An 18,823-nucleotide genomic window follows, 5' to 3' on the forward strand; every position below is an offset into this window, starting at 1 on the left:
TACCATTTTTCTAAACTTTCTATCTTTATTTGTTAAACATTCATTTAAAACTTTGTCAAAGGTTCTGCTCAAGTTTTTCACAGAATGTCAGATTTGAAGTGCAGTTGAGCTGGTAAATTTTCTCCAAAATAAAGTGGAGAAAAAAATTATAAATGAAAGAAGGAGGTTTAATGATGCCAAGTTCACCTATTGTCACAATAGCAAGGGGACAAGGGGTGATGCGGGAGCCTGTAGCGTTGCGAGGCAATCCCCTCGTTCCAGCAGAGGTCACTGGTCTCCTGGATGTGCAGGTGGAGGCTGCAACTCAAAACTGACACTACTTTTGAAAAATCTTAACCCGCTCCTAAGGTAATCAACCTATATATAGAATTTCTTAACCAAAAGGTTGTGGGTTTTTTTTTCACAGATAGAAAACTATCTCACGGTGTATGAATTTCAAACGCATAATTTAAAATACTTTAAATTATTTTAATTATCATTAAATATTAAATTATATTAAAGTAATTCATTTAAAAGTAATTGAGAGAAGACAGAATCCTAGTTTAACTGGCAACTTTTCTCTGAATTATTTTTTAAACCATTAATTTCTTCATAGCCTCTTAGTTTTGAAATACAAATGATCTATTTTTGCTTGCACGAGTCTCACATGTCTATTTCTGATTTTTTTGTTCCAGAGGCTTTTCGTAGTTTTGAAAATGCAGTATTAGCCAAATAGTTTTAAAATTATTGTGCCCAATATGAAAACTTTCTGTGAGACACATGAAAACACCACATACAGAACATCTCTTTATACCATTTCTTGTCATTTTTGCAGTTTCTCTATAAAAGATTGAGGGGGATAAAAATCAGGAACTAGGAAGAGAACCAAAGAAAAGAGGGGTGAAACAAAGGAAAAATAAGGAAGATGACAAAAAAGGAGTCTTGATTTTGAGACAACAGAGTAGGAAACAGTCTGTAAGAGGTAAGGCATGGGGGTGGTTCCTGATGGAAAGTCCACTTGGATATTAGGAAAAGCAGGATAATCCAAATGATTCACATCTTGGGACAGAAAAGATGGAGAGCACTGTGGCGGTCTGGAAGCCAAATGCTTTAAGATTAGGTTGGATGTAGGGATTTGGAGTCTTTTGGATGGATGTCTATCACAAATGAACTGCAGAAGCCCCTACATCAGTCTGTAGTAATGTCACTCTTTTGTGTGTTACTTCTCCTTTGTTTTGAAATACACTGATTATCACGCACCATGCACATTTCATCTGCATATAATGAATATTATGGCACCAGGATAACTTTTAAAGCAGTATCTGTTACTCAAAACTGTATGCTTTCTGTTGAGCTGCTTTATCTTGTTGGGTAATTTCTCCTTCATCTCTCTGCTGTGTGGTGGCTCTGTTCCTTCTCCTTGTGCTGACAGCCCATCCCCAGCTGCAGCTGTCTGGACTTCACGGAATAACTTGCAGCACAAATTCACATCAGGTCGCTCACCCACAGCCTCTGCTTTTGGCAGGGACAAGCATGGCAGCAGAACCTTGGGTTACAGGCAGGATCAGGCCTCCCGCAGCCAGCCTGATGCTGTATCACATTCAAAAAACTCCAGGCAATTTCAGACGCTTTGGACAGCTTGGGTAGCTGAAGCTGTGGAGACAAAAGGAGGCAGCTCCGCGTCAGGCGAGTCTGCTGGGTACGAGAGCAAAGAGAAGTGTGCAGCTGAACATAACACACAGCACGGTTCAGCTGCTCACTCTGCTTGGTTATAAATGCTTCAAAGTAAGCTTTAAAGAGGAGCTGCTTGGAGGCATGATGGCCTTTATGGCCTTGGTGCTTTGTAAACATCATAAATCACAACTTGAAAATAACACTTCAGTACTGTACAATCCACATATCTCATAGTTGGTGGGGCTGTTGTTTTGAACTACACGAGGCACTGTCAGATTAATGAAATATTGATATAAGACTTTTATTTCATCTACTTTAGTAATATGCATCTGCCTGGTCCCAAACCTCAATTTTCCTCTTACGGATTTTTCTTGAAAGTCTGCAAACTCTGTGGGGCATGGGAAGGTGGGTCTTCACCCAACGTAAAGCATGAAGTGTTCAAACATAATGTTAACACACAGTATCTGCAGGACCTTACTAAGACTGAAGAGTTAACCATTAACCCGAGCCTACTCTATATTTAGAGAAAGTGTTTACAAATCTTGAGCATGGGAGTACAGAAGATACCCTGGGAATTCTTCCAACTCTTCTGACCAAGTTCTGTCTTCAGAAGGTGCTAATGAGTAACTTTTTCAGATGTCATTTTAAGAAATAGACGACAGTCTTAACAGAGCATATTCAGGCATGTGGACATCAAAAATCTATTGGAAATGCAAATGTATGCTGGAAATATTTTCTGAAATTGAAATTATAACCAACTTCACACACAAAATTTCAAGATTGCTGAAAGTTATTTTAAGTATCAGAATTTTGATTGTCCTCATCCTGGGCACACTAAATCCCCCTCCTAATGTGGCTTTTGCATCTAAGGATAGCAGGAGTGAAGTTACATTTAATCAGCAAAACAAAATCAAAGGCAATGGCATGTGCACTGTATGTCTTGACCCACTGATGTTTTTAACTTTTAATCAAGCCCACAGAATTCACTTCTATTCAGAGTTCACTCCTATTATAATAAAGCTGGGGGACAATAAATTTGCTGCCTTTCTTCTCTGTGACAAGATACCAACTTAACTACTTAAAATTATTGCCAGAATTTTGGACAGGCTTTCCATATGCAGGTATCACATTAGGTTTTTCCTTTGCCTGTCTAAAGGACAAGGGTTACAAAGATGGCCTCAATGCTGTATATAACAACATTCTTGGAGTTTTATCCTGAAGTCCATCTGAAACTCTTTGAAACTGAGTAATCTCTGTTGTTACTCTGGAAAATTAGGTAGTTTTCAGAGAGCGGAGTGGAAACTGTACCAATGTGACCCTTTTTAAAGCTATTCGGGAGGAGGTATTGAGAGAAAAATGTTTTAAATATTGAAGTTTGAAAGAACTTACTAGAGTGTGGTAATAGCCAGCAGGGTTATAAGGATTTCAGTAACAGCCCTTCCATCCAGAGATTTCTTTCATTTTGTTGTTTAAAATGCATAGCTTAAAGTGTTTCTACTGCTTTGGTTTTGCAGTCTACACAGTGAAGAAATCACATGCATTCTGCTGAAGATGAGGCCATGGGACTACAATCCATTGCTGAAATCAAGTATGAAACAAACTCTTTTCCTTCTCTTTGAGTGGAGACAGCTAGCTATACAGAGTATCAACCATACAGATTTTGTTTATGTGATATTGAACCGCTCCAGCTGATTTATCATATGTTTGTCTTCAGGGATTCTTGGAGTTCTGACAAACTGCATTTCAGATTTGCTTTTCAGATTTCTAGTTTCTTTATTTAATAGGGATATTCTTAACAGAACTCTTACGTGGTTATCTATGTAAGATGTTTACCTGCCATTTGAGTTTTAAAGCATCTCTGAGTATTTTTGCTTCCCTTTCCAGTTTCTTCAATAAGAAGAAATCATTATCTCTTCCAGGATGCCCAAGGATGGCTTAGATTTTGTTCCTGCGATGATCTATGAATAGAAACTATTTTTGTTATATTCTATGCATATCTTATGTTGTTACACTTCAGGATTTCTTTTGCTATGTACTGCCCCGAACTTATATAAAGGAGAGCAAAAAATGGTGCTGAAATAAATAGACCACTGCATATGGATTATCACTACTGAAACTGAAAAGCAAAATGTTGAGAAGATAAAGTTTTTCCAAATTATCTTCAGGGGAATGGAAGAACACCCAAAAGATCAAGAACTAAGAGTCTGATTTTACTCCCAGGGAAGATGGGGAAATGCAGGATTATGCTTTCATACCTAGATATGCTGCTTGTCCTTAGTGTCTCACACCTAAGCAGAAAGCAAAGAATGTTAGAATTTCAGATTTACATCTGAATGGCTGTACAGGACCAGCATGAAGGTCCATTTAATCTGGTGTCCTACTCTCCACAATGGCTGGAAACCGATGCTCGGGGGAGCACTGAAACAGGGCACATAGTGTGTCCTTTCTTCGGCAACTTTCAGCAGGCAACAGGCAGGCACCTTTTAAGCAGGAACTGCAAAGGAAATTATTACGCTTAACAGCTACAGCTATCCTTCATTCATTTGTATAATCCCTGCTTAAAAACATCTGTCTCTTCAGGTGCATAGTGTTGTATAGCAGCAAGCCATCTGATTTAATAACACTTTGTATGGAAAAGTTCTTCCCTGTTGTTTTAAACCTGCTGCCTGATCATTTACTGAGTCTCCCTGAAGTCTTGTGTGATGGAGAAGAGTGTGATCGTTTCCTGTTGGCCTCCTGTGTATCATTTGGGATTTTGTAGATCGGAAGACAATCCTTTCTGTCTGTTCTCCAGCTAGAAATTATCTCCTCACACAGATGTGTTCCCATACCTCTGCATATATTCTTTTAGCCGCATACATGCATTTTCTAGTTCCACATTTCCATATGAAGGAACCGGAACTGTACATAGTACTCAAGTGCACAAGAGATTTACACGGGGATGTAATGAGCTCTTCTGCTTTGTTCTCAGCTGCTTTTGGAGTAATTGCTAACATTGTTTGCCTTTTAGACTACTGCTGAGTAGCAAGCTAACGTTTGCAGAAAACTACTCACAATGACTCCAAATGATAAAGGCTAGTTTAGAGCCCATTATTATGTATGTTTAGTCAGGTTTATTTTCATTACTGTTTACATTAGTTTGCAGTTATTGACATAGACTTTCAGCTATCGTCTTATTGCCCTATCACTCACTATTGTCAGATCCTTCTACAACTGCTCTGAGACAGCTTTTGTTTTGCTTACCATGAGTAATTTTGCATAATCAGGAAACTCTGAAGATCCTTGGTTCTCACACAAGTAATTTTAGGCTATTTAGGTGCAACAGTGCTCAGCCAGAAGTTTTCTAATTCATCCCTAAGGAGGACTCAAAGAAGAAAGTAAATAATGGTTGGGTGGTCAGTATCTGTGAAAGAAAGAGGACATTGATCTGGTTTCCTATTCAGAACAGAGTTACCTGATGTTGGTCCTGATGGCAGCTGTCCTTTCTGATTCCTGGAGATGGCTCTTCAGTCTGCTGGCACTCCCATACTCTAGGGCACATCCAGTTTCCATCTCACTGGTGCTTGCCTTTTGCTGCCTTTGCAGCACATGCCTGCTATGAGCCTCCCACTGCCTCCTGAATTCTCCCTCTGCCTAATTTGTTTTATTATCAGACACTGTTTAATGCTCTTTCGTGCTCTACTTCATGCTCATTCTTCAAAACATTTCCAGTTTATTGGTTACTACTGCTGTACTCTCACAGTTTTGCATAATTTGAATTAATTTGCAAAAAAGACATGGTGTAATTTGCAAAAATCCTTAATAAAAACATGTGTCTGCTACCTATGCCTTGCCTAAGGGTGCCGTTTTGCCAAACACACACAAACGCTAACAATAAATGACAGCAAAGAAACAACACTATTGCCGCTACATGAGAAAACAAAAAGATTTTCTTAAGATTCTGTATGTAAATATTTTTCAATGCCCATAGATGTGCTTATCCTCAGTGCATGGGTGGTAAGCAAACATTTTATATTATATTCAGTAAACTTCCCTGCTGCCTGAATTGAAGAATGGGACATTTTAAAGGCATTTGTGTCTTGCCAAGAATTGTGGAAAGAATTCTATGGTTTAACCTGTGGAGGTTTTTGATTCTTCACATGAAGAATCAAACTGTTTTACAGCTTTCTTTTGGAGAACATGCCTCCCAGTTGTTAATGAGACTAAACTTAAGAAAAACATGTCAAGTTCTTGGATGGACAAAATAGAATATAGCTCCTCTCCTGTGTTTATGTTCTTAACTCAATGTTTTATCAAGATGTTCAAACCTTTGTTCCTGGTAGTGTAAATTATGAGTAAAAATCAGTGAAAAAAATTCTCATGTCATTGGGTAACAACCACACTGATTTTCATAAAGTTTATATAAGACTACATAGGATCAGCTTATATCAACATTTTTTGCCAGTGTTTCTGAAGTGATGCGGTTATAATCTTCTACAGTTATCCAAAAAATATCCATCTGAATCCATCCAAATGATGGCTTATTTCAGGACTAAAGATTTATGTAGGTAAGACCTTAGAAGATGAGACGGATACCTGTGTGCACACACTTTACTAGCATTTTGTTATCTGCCATCTATGTAATGTAATTGCTGTATTGTTTAAATAGAATATTTAAACTGCCTTTCTATATGTTTGTTTCTCATTTCTCTTTTATTTCAGTATAGGCAAATTAGTAAAATCAAAAAAAAAAAATCTCTGTAGAATAGCCACTTAAGAATTTGGTATTATTGTATCATAAGAGATTAAAGATAAGTTGTTCAGAAACAGAGAGCTAATTAACAACACAGTTTTCTGTAATTTCTTTCTATTCATGGTTCGCTTTTCCAGGTCGCAGATGTTGAGTGGCCTCTTGACTTAAACGACTAATGGTGGTGTTGAATGGTGTCCTTAAGATACAATTAAGAGTTGTGTCCTTTATCTCCTTGCCCTGTTACTTACTTCTTTCATGAGAAAAATAAGTGACTACATTCCTGATATGATTAAGCTTTCCATAATATATGTGGCTTGTTACTTAATCTTTCAATGGATTTTATATGAAAACTTACTCTGATGGCTCCCACAATCCCGCTTAATGTTCTTCCTGCTTCAAATCTTGGAAACTGGACACAGAAAATAAAAAATCGTGTTACTTAATGAATTCCCTAACTTTATTCAACCACATTCAGAATGAGACTTGCAGGTTCAGCTGAGAGGATAAAACATCTTTTTTCTGAGCAGCTTATCCTAGAAGTTACACTAAAAATATTGTGTCAAGGGAACCTTCTTTGGAGGTCTCTGCTTTGATAGAAAACAGTTGTGGTTTTTTTGTGTGCCAGGGTCCCCAAAATGATCCTTTGCTGCACAACGATGCTGCCAAGTCTGGAACTGCCTGTTTGAGAAATGGGGAAAACATAAACCAGCATCACACAGCCTGTTTGTCTTTGCTTAATGAATAATGTAGCCTCAATAATTAGATTTCTAGAATCCTGTAAATCTCTACTTTTTCCAAGGAATTCACCATTTTCGCCCCCTCTCTTATTGAAATTTGCTGGCAGTGACATCTAGTTCTCCAGGGATTTCAACTGATTTTCGTGGATGACAAAATATATTTCCCATATTGTTACCACGAACCAGACAGCAGGGCTAAGCTGGAGGATTTAAATAGGACAGTCAGGAGGAGTCGAGTTTGCTACGAGAGGCCTCAGAGCCATCCTCCGAGGACGGGACAGTGCACCAGCCTGGGGGACAGGGAGTGACCAAGGCTCTGGCAGAAGGACCAGGGTGCCAGAGGCGAGTCACTAACCAGACAGGCGAGTCTGCAACCTGTCTCCTCCACAGCAGGGCGACCTGTGTCGCTCAGTAGCTTCTCTACACAAGACAGTCCAGCTTCCCGTCTCCAGCCATCAAGGATGTCATGAAAGCTGTGATAGAGGATGTACAGGAAAAAAAAGAAAGCTCATATAGATTAAACTAGGGGAATAACTTCTCTGGCAGTTTTCAAGAGTAGGTAATATTTTTTTTCAACAACTTCCCTTTATCGGATGACAAAGACCAAATCAGCTAAGGCAGTGAAAGCTGCGGGGCGGGTGACGGTGCAAGGCTGGGTCCCGTGTTGGCGTTACCAAGCCAGTGTGGGGAAAGGCCCTGACCGGGCCGCTGGCAGCCCCGCCCTGCCTTGTCCTTACGCGCGGGTCTCCCAGCGGCACCCCTTTGTCTGACACCACCCTCCCACCCGCGGCACGGAGCTCCCCCCCGCTCGGGCACATCCCCGCTGACGCCCACGTGCTTTCCAGTTTAATTTTAGACCTGATCTCATGACCGAAGCCCGTTACTCGGTCCCCGCCGCTGCCCCGTTTCTCCGACACGCCGGCATCAACCTGACTCCGGGCTTGGCTTTGCGCACCGGGCGCCGAGCCGAGCCGTGCCGTGAACCGCTGAGCCGAGCCCCGCCGCTGGGCGCAGAGGGCCGCGGCCGCGCTCGGCAGGAGCATCCCGGCGCCGCCTGCCCCCTCCGCCCAGCCCAGCCCAGCCCAGCCCAGCCCCCAGCCCCGCGGTACCTGTCACCGGGCCCGGCCCGCTGCCGCCGTCGCGCCGGGGGCAGACGCGGGGCCGCCCTCCGCAGGTGGGTGCCGGCCGGCGCGGAGGGCACCTTGGCCGGCGGGCGGGGGCGGGGGGCGGCGCGGCGGGGCTGCGGCGGCGGCGCGGGGCGGCGCGGCTGCCCGCCCCCTCCCTCCCTCCCTCCCTCCCTCCCTCCCTCTGTCAGACGGGCGGGGAGCTGCGGCGGGCGGGAGCGGAGCCGCCCGGGCCGCAGCGGGGATGCGCCGCGGATCCCGGCGAGGAGGTGGGCGCTGAGCGGCGGCGCTGGGGGCGCGCACGGCAGGGCGCCGGCCCGGCCCCGGGGCCGGAGCGGCGGGACAGGCCGTGCTGGGGCACAGCGGCTCGGCTCGGGTGGCGCGGCGCGGCCGGGTGCCGGGGTGGGCGGCGGGGCGCGGCGGTGCCGCCGCGGGAGGCGGGGGCGGGCCGGGTGCGGGGGCAGTGGCCTGCTCCGGCGGGGGCTGCGGCGACCGGCCCCGGGGCGAAACCGGAGCATCCGGGCCCGGGGGGGGGAACGGGGACGGGGTTACGTAACGGCACCCGGGCCGCGCGCGCGCCGGTGCCGGCCCCGGCCCGGCGGCGGCTCCGTCGCCGCTCCCCGACGTCGCCTTTTTTAACGCCTCCCGTGCAGAGCGATTTAAAATGCCCCAATAAACTGTCTGGTCTGGGAGAACGAATCGTAGATCAGCTATTACTAAGTTGATGCACTCTTAGGATACCTTGCTGTTTTCATTCTGTCTCTCTCTCCCTCAAAAAAAAAAAAAAAAGGCAGGAAGGGCCTGTATTCCCAATTTGCTAGCGATGCTGCAAACCCCTTGCAAGTACTTTGGATATGTATGGATTCAATAAAACAGTTGTTTGGAAATCATCAGTTTGCCGTAAGTGCAGATGCTTCCAATGATCCATCTGACGTGGGTTTTGCCATTGGCCCCTCATTTCGTTTTATCCCTGCTTTAGCGTGCTGCAAGGCTACATTGTTGATCTTCCCCAAAGCTTCAGCAATGCAGATACTGAGGACTAATAGTAACTGAAACAAAAGGCCTTGCTCTACATCTCGGGTGAATTAGGATTCCAAGGTCGAACAGCAAACTGCAGTGCAACTTGTATGGGGTAACGTAACAGAACAAAAGTATTCATAAATCTTATTAGAGAGTTTAAGTGAAAAGTGTTCCTTAAATAGGCCCTTACTCAGTAGATGAAAAAGAATTGCTTAGTGAAGGTGTGAGGAAATAGCTATTTTAGGACTACAATTAACTATATCGGCTCAATTTTAATGGAACTAGTACATTTAATAGCATTCCTAACAGATTTTCTGTTCTCCAGATGATTAACTTGCAGAATGATACCAGCTCAAAGATTAAAATCTCATCAAATATCTAATGGTTTCAGTATAATGTAATTGTGTTTGGTTTCTAATAGTTCTTTTCTAATAACCAGTCTTTGTAGCTGTAGATACTATAATTAGACTTTTTTTTTATCTTGGTGTAAATGACATGACCTTGAACTTTAGAGGTTAAGCAGATGTGGTTGTTATGGATCACGGTATAAGTTTAGTAAAACATTTATCTTTATATATAATAAAGGGGGTTTTATTTTTGCTTAAAAACTACATGAGAGGAGAACTACTTTCTCTTTGCTTTCCATTTTAGATAAATTAACAGAGATGTGTACAATATCTATTATTTAAAATACCCTAAGGAGGTTTATATTTAAACTTCCTTTTCTGTACAAGTAAATGGCAGGATGTATATCTGGAAAAACAGAATATTGCAGGATTTGTGACTGAAGACCCCCTAAACATTTTCCCTTGCTACTGAGGGCTGGAAGAGGTACCTTTTGTTGTACCTCAAGCTCACTTCTTGCACTTCCTGTTAGTTTGCTATTGCACTCCCAGATCCTCCATAGTGCTTGTGAGCCATACTGTTAGGGGCCTTCTTAGCAGTTTCTCTTATTACTGGCCCTTTTTTGTTCTTGGCCCATTCTGGGAGCTTATTCATAAATCTCTGTGATGCTTCAAGTTTCTGTTGCAGCTTTTCTAGTCTTTAGTGTGCTTCAGTTCCACCCAGGAATAACAAAACATTGGTTGGCATACTTGGAGGAACAGGTGTGTTTTTCTTTTTTTCAAGTGCTAGTGTTGAAGGGCTCTACTCTCTGTATATTTATATGCATGGATGTGTTTTTTATACAACCATCAAAACAATAACTTTGCTCGCAGGTGTTAGAGTTACTGTGCCATTCAAGAGCTTGCTACAAAGCCACAATATCTATGGAAAGATAAAGCCTTGTGACTTCTTCATAGGGAAGTTCCCGACCTCCTGCTCTATTGCAAGTGCTGCTGGAGACGGGGCTGCTCTCCTTTGCTGCTTCTTCCTTCAGTCCATGCTGGAGATGAAGGCAGAGGGGGTTCATAGTACTGCTTCATTTTCCTTCAGTCCTGTGCGTGTCTGTCTGTGGGATGCGTATGTGTGTCTACCCCTTGGTGCTTCACATTTCTTCTGAGCTATGGTCTACCACTGGATTTCTCAGTTGCAACAGAAGTGAATGGTTTTGCTCTTGTTTTGCCAAATACATGAGATACCAGCATGGGTTTTCTCTAGCAATATTTTTTTTGCATGTAATCCTTTAGATTCATGAGAATTTATGCTCCTATACCATGTGGCTTTTGTCTTAGGAGGGTTGTATTTCTTAAGGGACATTAGTCTTCAGCCTTGTGTGCCACGCTGGAGAACCTGCTATCAGTGATACTGGTATTGCAGTGGGAGACGGGAAGGGAACTGCCAGCGCCTCACTGATGAAGATATGTGTGTGTTTATATTTTTAATGTGTGTGTATATATACAGTGAGCCTGTCCTAATGGTTTAATTAACCCTAATGCCTCATATATAGTGTAGGAAATTGCCCATTACCCCTGTCTTTTCTAATATCTTTTTAAAACATTGAACAATCCAAACAATTCCCAGAGATTTCTGATGTATGTGATGATTAAAACCAGGGAGGCTTTCTTTTTCTTTTTTTTTCTTTTTTTTTTTTTTTTCCCTGGTAACTAAATGCTTGCTGGTTTTGAAGCTTTTGACTATGCTGGCATAGGAAAAGGCAGCAGTTTCTGTAGATAATTTTCATGGGAAATGTTACTCTGGACAATTGTACTTCTAAAAGGAATTTCTCCAAGAATTTCCTTCAGGCTTGTATTTCTTCCTTAAACTGAGTTTAATGAGATTAAAAATAATCCGTCCCAGTGGAATACTAAAGTAAATGCTTGCCTTTTTCCTTTTTTCTTTTTTTTTTTTTTTTTTTTTTTGAGTTGAATTTGCCGTATCAAAGTTCTAGATGTCAAAGGAAGCAGCAACAAGTACTCTATACAAATTAAGGTAAACGTGCTCAGGCCCTGTGAGGGATGTTGGATTTTTGGCAGATTCAGGCCATGGCTTTGGTGGTAGATAAGGAAACTCTCCAGCTGTAAGAAGTCTAATGATGAGGAAGTTACATGATGAGATGCCAGGTAATGTGAACTGAATTTGGTTGTAATATTCTGAAATATTAAGGAATGTGAAATTATAGAATCATAGAATGTTTTGGGTTGGAAGGGACCTTTAAAAGTCATCTAGTCCAACCCCATCTCCAATGAGCAGGGACATCTCCAGCTACATCAGGTTGCTCAGAGCCCCGTCCAACCTGACCTTGAATGTTTCCAGGGAAGCATTCTACCACCTCTTTGGGCAACCTGTTCCAGTGTTTCACCACCCTCATCATAAAAATTTCTTCTTACATCTAGTCTGAATATACCCTCTTTTAATTTAAAACATTACCCCTTGTCCTGTTGCTACAGGCCCTACTAGTAGAGTTCATGCTGTGAATGGTGCTATTTATGTATGCTTGTAATTAATTTTATTATCTCCATACCTGGGTTTTTCCAAGCTGTAAATACAAACCTACAGCTTCCAGCTATTTTCTGTATGTCAGAATACAGACGTGGAGGCAGTTAAAAGTTTTCTTTAAATGCCACCACTGTATATATTCCAGTGAATGGTGTTTCTAGGATATCCCTCATTTGGGGTTGTTCCTTTCAGAAGAGCTGAAAAACTATGGAAGAACCTTTTGGTACTGACAGCTGATAAGCCCATGAAAGGGAGGACAGCTTAGCATGAAACATGGAAGATAGGAGAAGACCATGGGAGTTATCATGTATAGACAGTCAAGCTCATGTCTTTTAGGGAAACCTCTGGGCTGAATAGACTTGTTAAGATATTAAGGGAGGAAAAAGTGAACAATACCAAAATACTAGAGACAACTGTTGAAAGAGGAAAAACCAGGGTTGAAGTGGGGTTTTTTTGGTGTGGTTTTTTTTTTTTTTTTTTTTTTTTTTTTTAAGGGTGGTTGGACCAAGTGACATCCAGAGGTTGCTTCCAACCTAAATTATTCTGTAATTCTAACTGTTTTGGCATTAAAGGCAAAACCCAGACACTACTGTTTTCTATTTACAGTGAAAAATAGGTGGTGCTTAGAAACTGAATTATGTTTTTTGAAGTATGTGTTTTAATCCTAGAGAATTTCCAGCTAGTTTAGGAACTGGTTCCAAGTAAAGTGTGTCGGTATGTGCTGGGGGCTGTAGCAGCAAGGAGGGAGCTGCTGAATTTCCAAGCTTGTTTTTCTGAGAAAGCTACAGACTGGTGGTTTAAATGGTTTAATTGTGAGCCCCTTTATCACCAACTCAGAATCCAAAAAAGATTGTATCTTGTTACTTGTTACCAATAACTTTAAAAAGAGAAGCTTTGAAGGCGGAGGAGGAAGTTGGAGACTGAAGAAGACTAAGGCTGGGTCTGGAATGTATGGCACTTGTAATGTCGTAAAGGTGAGGAGAGCTTTATAATGATCCTTAGAGATGCCTCACTGTAGCAGAGAGAGGAGCTGCATTTTGAAACCAAGCTGAATAATTTCCTTATTGGGTTTTTTTAGTTCCTTAAAGGTGAATATATTTGAATACTAGCTGAGAGCACTTCTCTTAAAGGAAATAATGGATACATTAACTTGAGGTGTAAAGAAAAGAAATCTCTAGTTGATTGTGAGCTTAATATAGAGTTGCAAGAACTTCAAGTAGCAGGTGTCATGTTGCATTAGATTCAAAGATTACATTTTCTACCAAAAAATCAATTTCCTTCTGGGAAATTTGTGTTTTGTTTTGTTTTGTTTTTTTTCCTGTCTCCTTGCTGGGGGATGGTATCTATATTTCTAGTAGAGTGCAGTCCCTGGGCATCTCTTAAAGGTTTGATGTTCCTCAATCAAATATTTCACATTTGTGGAATTTCAGCTCTATCCGCCCCCCCCCCCCCCCCCCCCCCATGAATCCTTTCTTCTTTATTTCAGGATGTTGAGAATAAGGTGAATAAGATGGATCTACCCAGAATTTAGCAGATAGGAAGTCCAGCCTTGGTTATGATCTCTCACAGTGCGAACTAGCCGCTTGCATTCATAACTGCAAAAATAAGATTTTTATTTTCCCTGTTTTACAGTGGAAATTAAGAGATGGAAATGCTTGTAGCCTATAAAGTGTATAAAAAACCTGTACTTTTCAGTTCACATGAAAACTGTGAAAATCACAAAAATCACAAAAGGTATGCTTAGTCCCTATTGATTTGCATGTTTCTAGTCCAAGCAGAGATGCTAAGGACCTTATCGATTCTTTACTTAAAAGGCTGGATTGATTTATGTGTATATGGTATTGAATGTAGTCCCACTCTCTAATGCAAATGCTGTTCTGTCGGTACAAAGCTTTTCTATAGCATGTATTGTTTCCAGTTATATTTGTGAAGGATTCAAAGGTATTAAAATAGCGTATTAGATCCTTTGCATCAGTACAGTAGGGCATATACCCAGGATTGCTTTGTTATAAAAACAACTAAACCCAAAGTAAGTAACATTTGTGTAAGAATGATCTATAGATTGATTTCAAGATACCTTATTTTGGACTGTGACATCCTTTTTCAGATGATGAACTGAAAAGTTTTCTGTTGAGAAATGGAATAAGCTCAGGTTGCCCAAAGAAAAGATCACATGAAACCTGTGCCATGGGGTGAAGGCTACCTGCCCAGACAGAAGATGCCTTGGCTACATCTGCCCAGCTCTAGCTGACCTGATTAATCCTGGCGAATGAAAAAACAATAGAAGAACTTTGTTCTGTAACTGTTGCTAATTTTGCACTTTCTGTAACACATTTGGGGTGGGAGACCAAAGAGTTACAGAAATCTTGGTGGCGACGGCTAACTGACCTTGGATGTGGACTGTGGAATTGATGAGACCTTTGACGGCTCGTGCTGACAGTTTAAATGTGAAAGCAATAACTCATTAAAGCAGTAGCCCTAGTTGTGGGGGATGAGGGAGCATGACATGGGACATGCACATACCTCTGACACTTGGAAGGCCAATCTGGAAGGGAACAGCCTGATGTGAGGTCCAGGCCACCGGCCAGGACTTGGACACACCGAGCAGTTGGGGTGAGTGTTCTGCTCCCCAGGGTCTCTGGTGGTAGTGTCCCTTAGACCTTGATTTGTGCATAGGATAGACAAGCTGGAACAGAAATGTTGCACCTGTCCGGCTTAATAAAACATGACTAATGTGACACAGAGTGGTATCTTTCTATTCTTGCAATCACCCCACCCCATTCCCCTGTGACAAACCCAACGTGGATGAGGTGATGTTAAACAGGATTTGGGTCAAGAGAAGTTTCTGTGAAAATCTTACAGAAATGGTTCCAAGCTGGTGATTCCTCTTCCATTTCACTTCAGCCTTCACTGTTTCTCTCCTGTGTGTGGTCAACCTGCTTCTGCAATGAGACCACAGATGGGCTCTTGTCCCCACTTCTACTGTATAAGTATTTTTATGCCTGACCTACTCAGGGTTGCCTGACACCCTTGTGATCTTGTTCAGGAAAAAAACTCTTAACTGTTTCTTACCATCCTGGCTTTGAAAATAAAATTCAATCTTGTTTGGAAAATAAAGGCATTGTGATTTGAGAAGTGGGAGAGAAATTAATCCAGATTATGATTTTTGAGGTTTTGGACACAACATAAAAATTTCTGCAGTTAATTCATTTTCTAGAGTAGGAGAACTTTCAGGAAGGTGGTGGGGGGCAACTTATTTTCTTTTATACCTTCATATTTAGGGTGCCAGTTAGCCATATTGCCACCTGGTAAGGATTGATCTTCTGGAGAAACTAGAAAGGCAAAATCACTGATGGAGAACTACAGAAGTGGCAACAAATGTACCAGATAAAGGGACTTTCATCTTGGATATGGGAAACTCGAATGGTTAGTTTAGTGACAAATGTTTCTTTCAGAGTGGAGTGGGTCACCTGGGTGAGAAGGTGATGGATGATGGTGGAAATGATACTTGGTTAAAAGGGAAAAGCTTCAAAATAAAACAGCCTGTTGAGATCTGAAACTGGCAGTTGGTGTTGAGTCATCTTGGGGTCTTTCTGACCCCAGTGTGAACATGACAAATGCATCCCTCTGAGAAGTAATTATGTCTCTTTTGTGTTTAAAGTCTGTGTTTCTTGGTTTTAATCTGTTTCTGGAAAACAAGCTTTCTTCAGAAGATCTTTGCAGAAAACAGGATGGAAATGATATGAAATGGAGCTATAGGGTACTTGGAGGATGAGTCTCGATGTAAAGTATCAGTGTGCCCCTGGTACTGGAAGATAAGCTATGTAGCCATACAAAGTCTGTGTCTTTCATTGTAATGGTTGTTGATGCATAAAATCCATCTTCATTTTCCCCTGTTCCTGTCAGCTAAATGCAAGTTGTCTTTCCAAGTTCACTTGCACCTGACAACTGTGGGTTTTTTTTTTTTTTGGTGTGCGTGTAGCTTCTGATAAATATGGTCAGGTCATAGCTGCTACCTGGTTTAAAGTTCTTGGGTGACAATCATGGGCAAAAATAACCCATTCTCTAACTGAAAAAAAAAAAAGTATTTCTATAACTGACCTTAACTGTGACCTGTATTTGTGTGGGTGTGCAAATATGCTATGGGAAGCTAAATGTAAAATATATGGTGGTCCACTGAGCAAGTGTCTCTCTGTCCTGTCTATGACTGGTAGGGTAGCCTACATATAAAACCCGTGGTCAGTTTGCAATATACAATCCAGAGTGACATGCAATGCAAAATAATCTTTAAAAAAAAATTATAAGGTATTTTCTTTAGTAGCTGCACACTCTATCCCCTGCCCAGTCACCATAAATACTGTTGTGTGACAGAGCTTACAATTAGTAATTGGAGTGGCTTCTGTCTCTAATTAATACAATAATGGTTGTGTTTTCTTGTAAAATGTGAGTTGAGGATTAATGGGGTAGGCCTCAAACCAGGTCAGAGTATGAGGATTAGAATTTAGCTGAACTGACTAACCCTCAGACCCTTACAGCACTCTTCAATAGCCCCACATGGTTATGCAGCATCTGTGAGTTTAAGGAACAGAAGATGTTTCAAAAGTGATCTATGATACGCTTTTTAATTTCCCTTTCTGGTGATCCAGATCCAACAGCAACCTTTGCAAAGTAGTTGGTTGCTTTTAAATGTAACAATGAACGTGGCAGCTTGAGTTCATAGCTCTTACCCTTTCCATAACAGCTGCTGTGTGTCCTTCTGCCTGAAGAAGAGAAAATGTGCTACAAATTTAAGTAAAATTTTGTGAGCTACACTAGGAAAAGGAGTGAGAGTGGCAGATTCTTTGCCTTTAAATTTACAAATTCCAGTTCATAATTTTCTTTTGTTTTTCATAGTATTTTTGCCAAATCAGTGTAATATGGACCTATGAACAGTAAGTTCAGGTAGAGGAGGTGGTAAAACACCATGTTGTAATCACTTGGCCTTTCCTAAAACTGGGATATTCTTCTTAATACCCTTAGGTTTTAGGTTTCCCACTTGAAATACCCAGACCAGTTCTCCAGAGGCTGTGTTCACAGTTACTGTTCATAGTTCTCCTGACATTTTGTGCCTTCTTGACTGCCTCATTTTTCTCTTATATAGATCCAAATATATACTTGTCCTCTATGATGTGTGCACTTTCTAATAGCTGAAATGTGATTGAAACTGTTAATGCCTTGTACCAGGGCTGTGCACCGGGTTGAGGGGGAGGATCGTGGCCTTCAGTTCTGATACATGCTGACTGTCTAGTCGAGAGCTATACTGGCCCTTGGCTGCCAGCTCGTGGTGCAAAGACACTGTGATATTATTAGCCTCTGCCACCTTATGCTATTTCTGATATAGTTACTTTCTGATATTAGATTTCCTTCTCAAGGTTCTTTAGAATTTTGAGAGATTTATTCAGTATTTGCAAACTTTTATGCTTTAATCTTAACTTTGTGAGCACATTAACTCAATCATTTTGCATAAAACTATCAAATAATGTCAGTCATAAACCTGTGCTGTATCTCTTTACTAGTCTATATACTATTTACTATTTGAATTATTTTTAAGTTACACAACACTCCTTTTGTAAAGTTTAAATATATTGACTACAGCATTTTCTACATTTTCTTCATTCTTTTTCACTTGTGTTATTTGTAGTAAGTCAGTAAAAATGATTTCAAAGATGCAGTAAAGAATAATGCCATGTACAAAATAGGTAGAGACTAACAATAAGGACTTGATAAACATGGTGATATTCCCTTGAGGGCAACTGAAGTATGCCAATTTACATCAGTTGAAGGGATTTTAAGTAGAGTAAACAAGAACTATTTAAGCTGGGATTGATGTAAATTAGGCTCATAGTGCTCCCTAGAAAAGGGACAGTATCTCATAAGAAAGAAGTTTTATTTCTTGATGCCACTGCATGTGTTCTATGGTCAGCTCTTTTTTTCTTCTGTTCTGCTTCGTCTGACTGTGGACACCATGCTCAGTGCTGAGATATGCAGAACATGCTTGTGGAGGGCATGGCAGCTTTATTCATTTCACACTTTGACACCTCTGGCAACATTTCCACGTTGAAAGCTGATGGAAACAAACTGCTTTTTAGGCCGCAGATATCTTGAGGAACGTGTAGTTCTGCTTCCTTGGCTGGTTCTTGGGTAGTTTGCCATGAAAAATGTGTCATAGCTGTGTGATATAACACTGCAAAAACACCAACATTAGCTAAATCTGTTTATAGATGAAATTTAGTTTCTTATAAAGAAATGTAATGAGTGCAAACTAATTTTGAAACTTTTTTTTTTTTTAAGGCAAGTGCACCAATGTTGTGTTCATTACTTCTCTGAGTTTCCAGCACCGAGATGTGCTCTCTCAGCTTTTGTCCTCTTTATCATTCTGCCTCTCCTCTGCAGGCCACACCTGACACGTTAATAAAGCCCTCTCTGAATTTCGCTTCTGAGCCCAGGTGTACCAATCCCCTCTGGAGATACAGGCATGTCCCCTTGTCCAGGCTGCCCGTGTTCCATGCCTTTCCCCTGCAGCTGCCCCTTGTGCATCATGGCTGATGCAATCTTCCATGCTTCTCCTGAGGGTCCTTTGCCATCTCAGGAGATCCTCAGTGGGGGCTGTTGGGGGCTGAGGAGTATGAAAGGAAAAAAAC

The 18,823-nt window shown here is 41.4% G+C and overlaps 1 protein-coding gene and 1 long non-coding RNA gene across 15 annotated transcripts in view; one reads left to right on the forward strand and one right to left on the reverse strand.

Annotated features, from left to right (window-relative positions):
- Positions 1-8,347, reverse strand: LOC141925304 (uncharacterized). 9 transcript variants are annotated; one of them, XR_012623814.1, is made up of 6 exons: positions 8,232-8,347; positions 6,955-7,063; positions 5,108-6,794; positions 4,897-5,017; positions 3,487-3,611; positions 1-1,632 (listed from the first exon to the last, which is right to left on the reverse strand). It is a non-coding gene; the product is annotated as an uncharacterized LOC141925304 (long non-coding RNA). The 9 variants fall into 9 exon arrangements; XR_012623810.1 differs by adding an exon at positions 3,909-3,941 and having other exon boundaries at positions 5,108-7,063; XR_012623809.1 differs by having other exon boundaries at positions 4,897-5,007; positions 5,108-7,063.
- Positions 8,254-18,823, forward strand: part of OSBPL6 (oxysterol binding protein like 6) — a 110,668-nt gene continuing 100,098 nt past the window's right edge. For 3 of the 6 annotated variants that reach the window (XM_074829235.1, XM_074829239.1, XM_074829240.1), the window contains exon 1: positions 8,445-8,515. The gene's annotated coding sequence lies outside the window, so the exon portion shown is untranslated. Of the gene's footprint in view, positions 8,297-8,444; positions 8,516-18,823 lie in introns of those variants that run through there. The other 3 variants (XM_074829237.1, XM_074829236.1, XM_074829238.1) reach the window with 3 other exon arrangements.

The sequence above is a fragment of the Strix aluco genome, chromosome 6 (assembly GCF_031877795.1).
Source record: "Strix aluco isolate bStrAlu1 chromosome 6, bStrAlu1.hap1, whole genome shotgun sequence".
Taxonomy (NCBI): domain Eukaryota; kingdom Metazoa; phylum Chordata; class Aves; order Strigiformes; family Strigidae; genus Strix; species Strix aluco.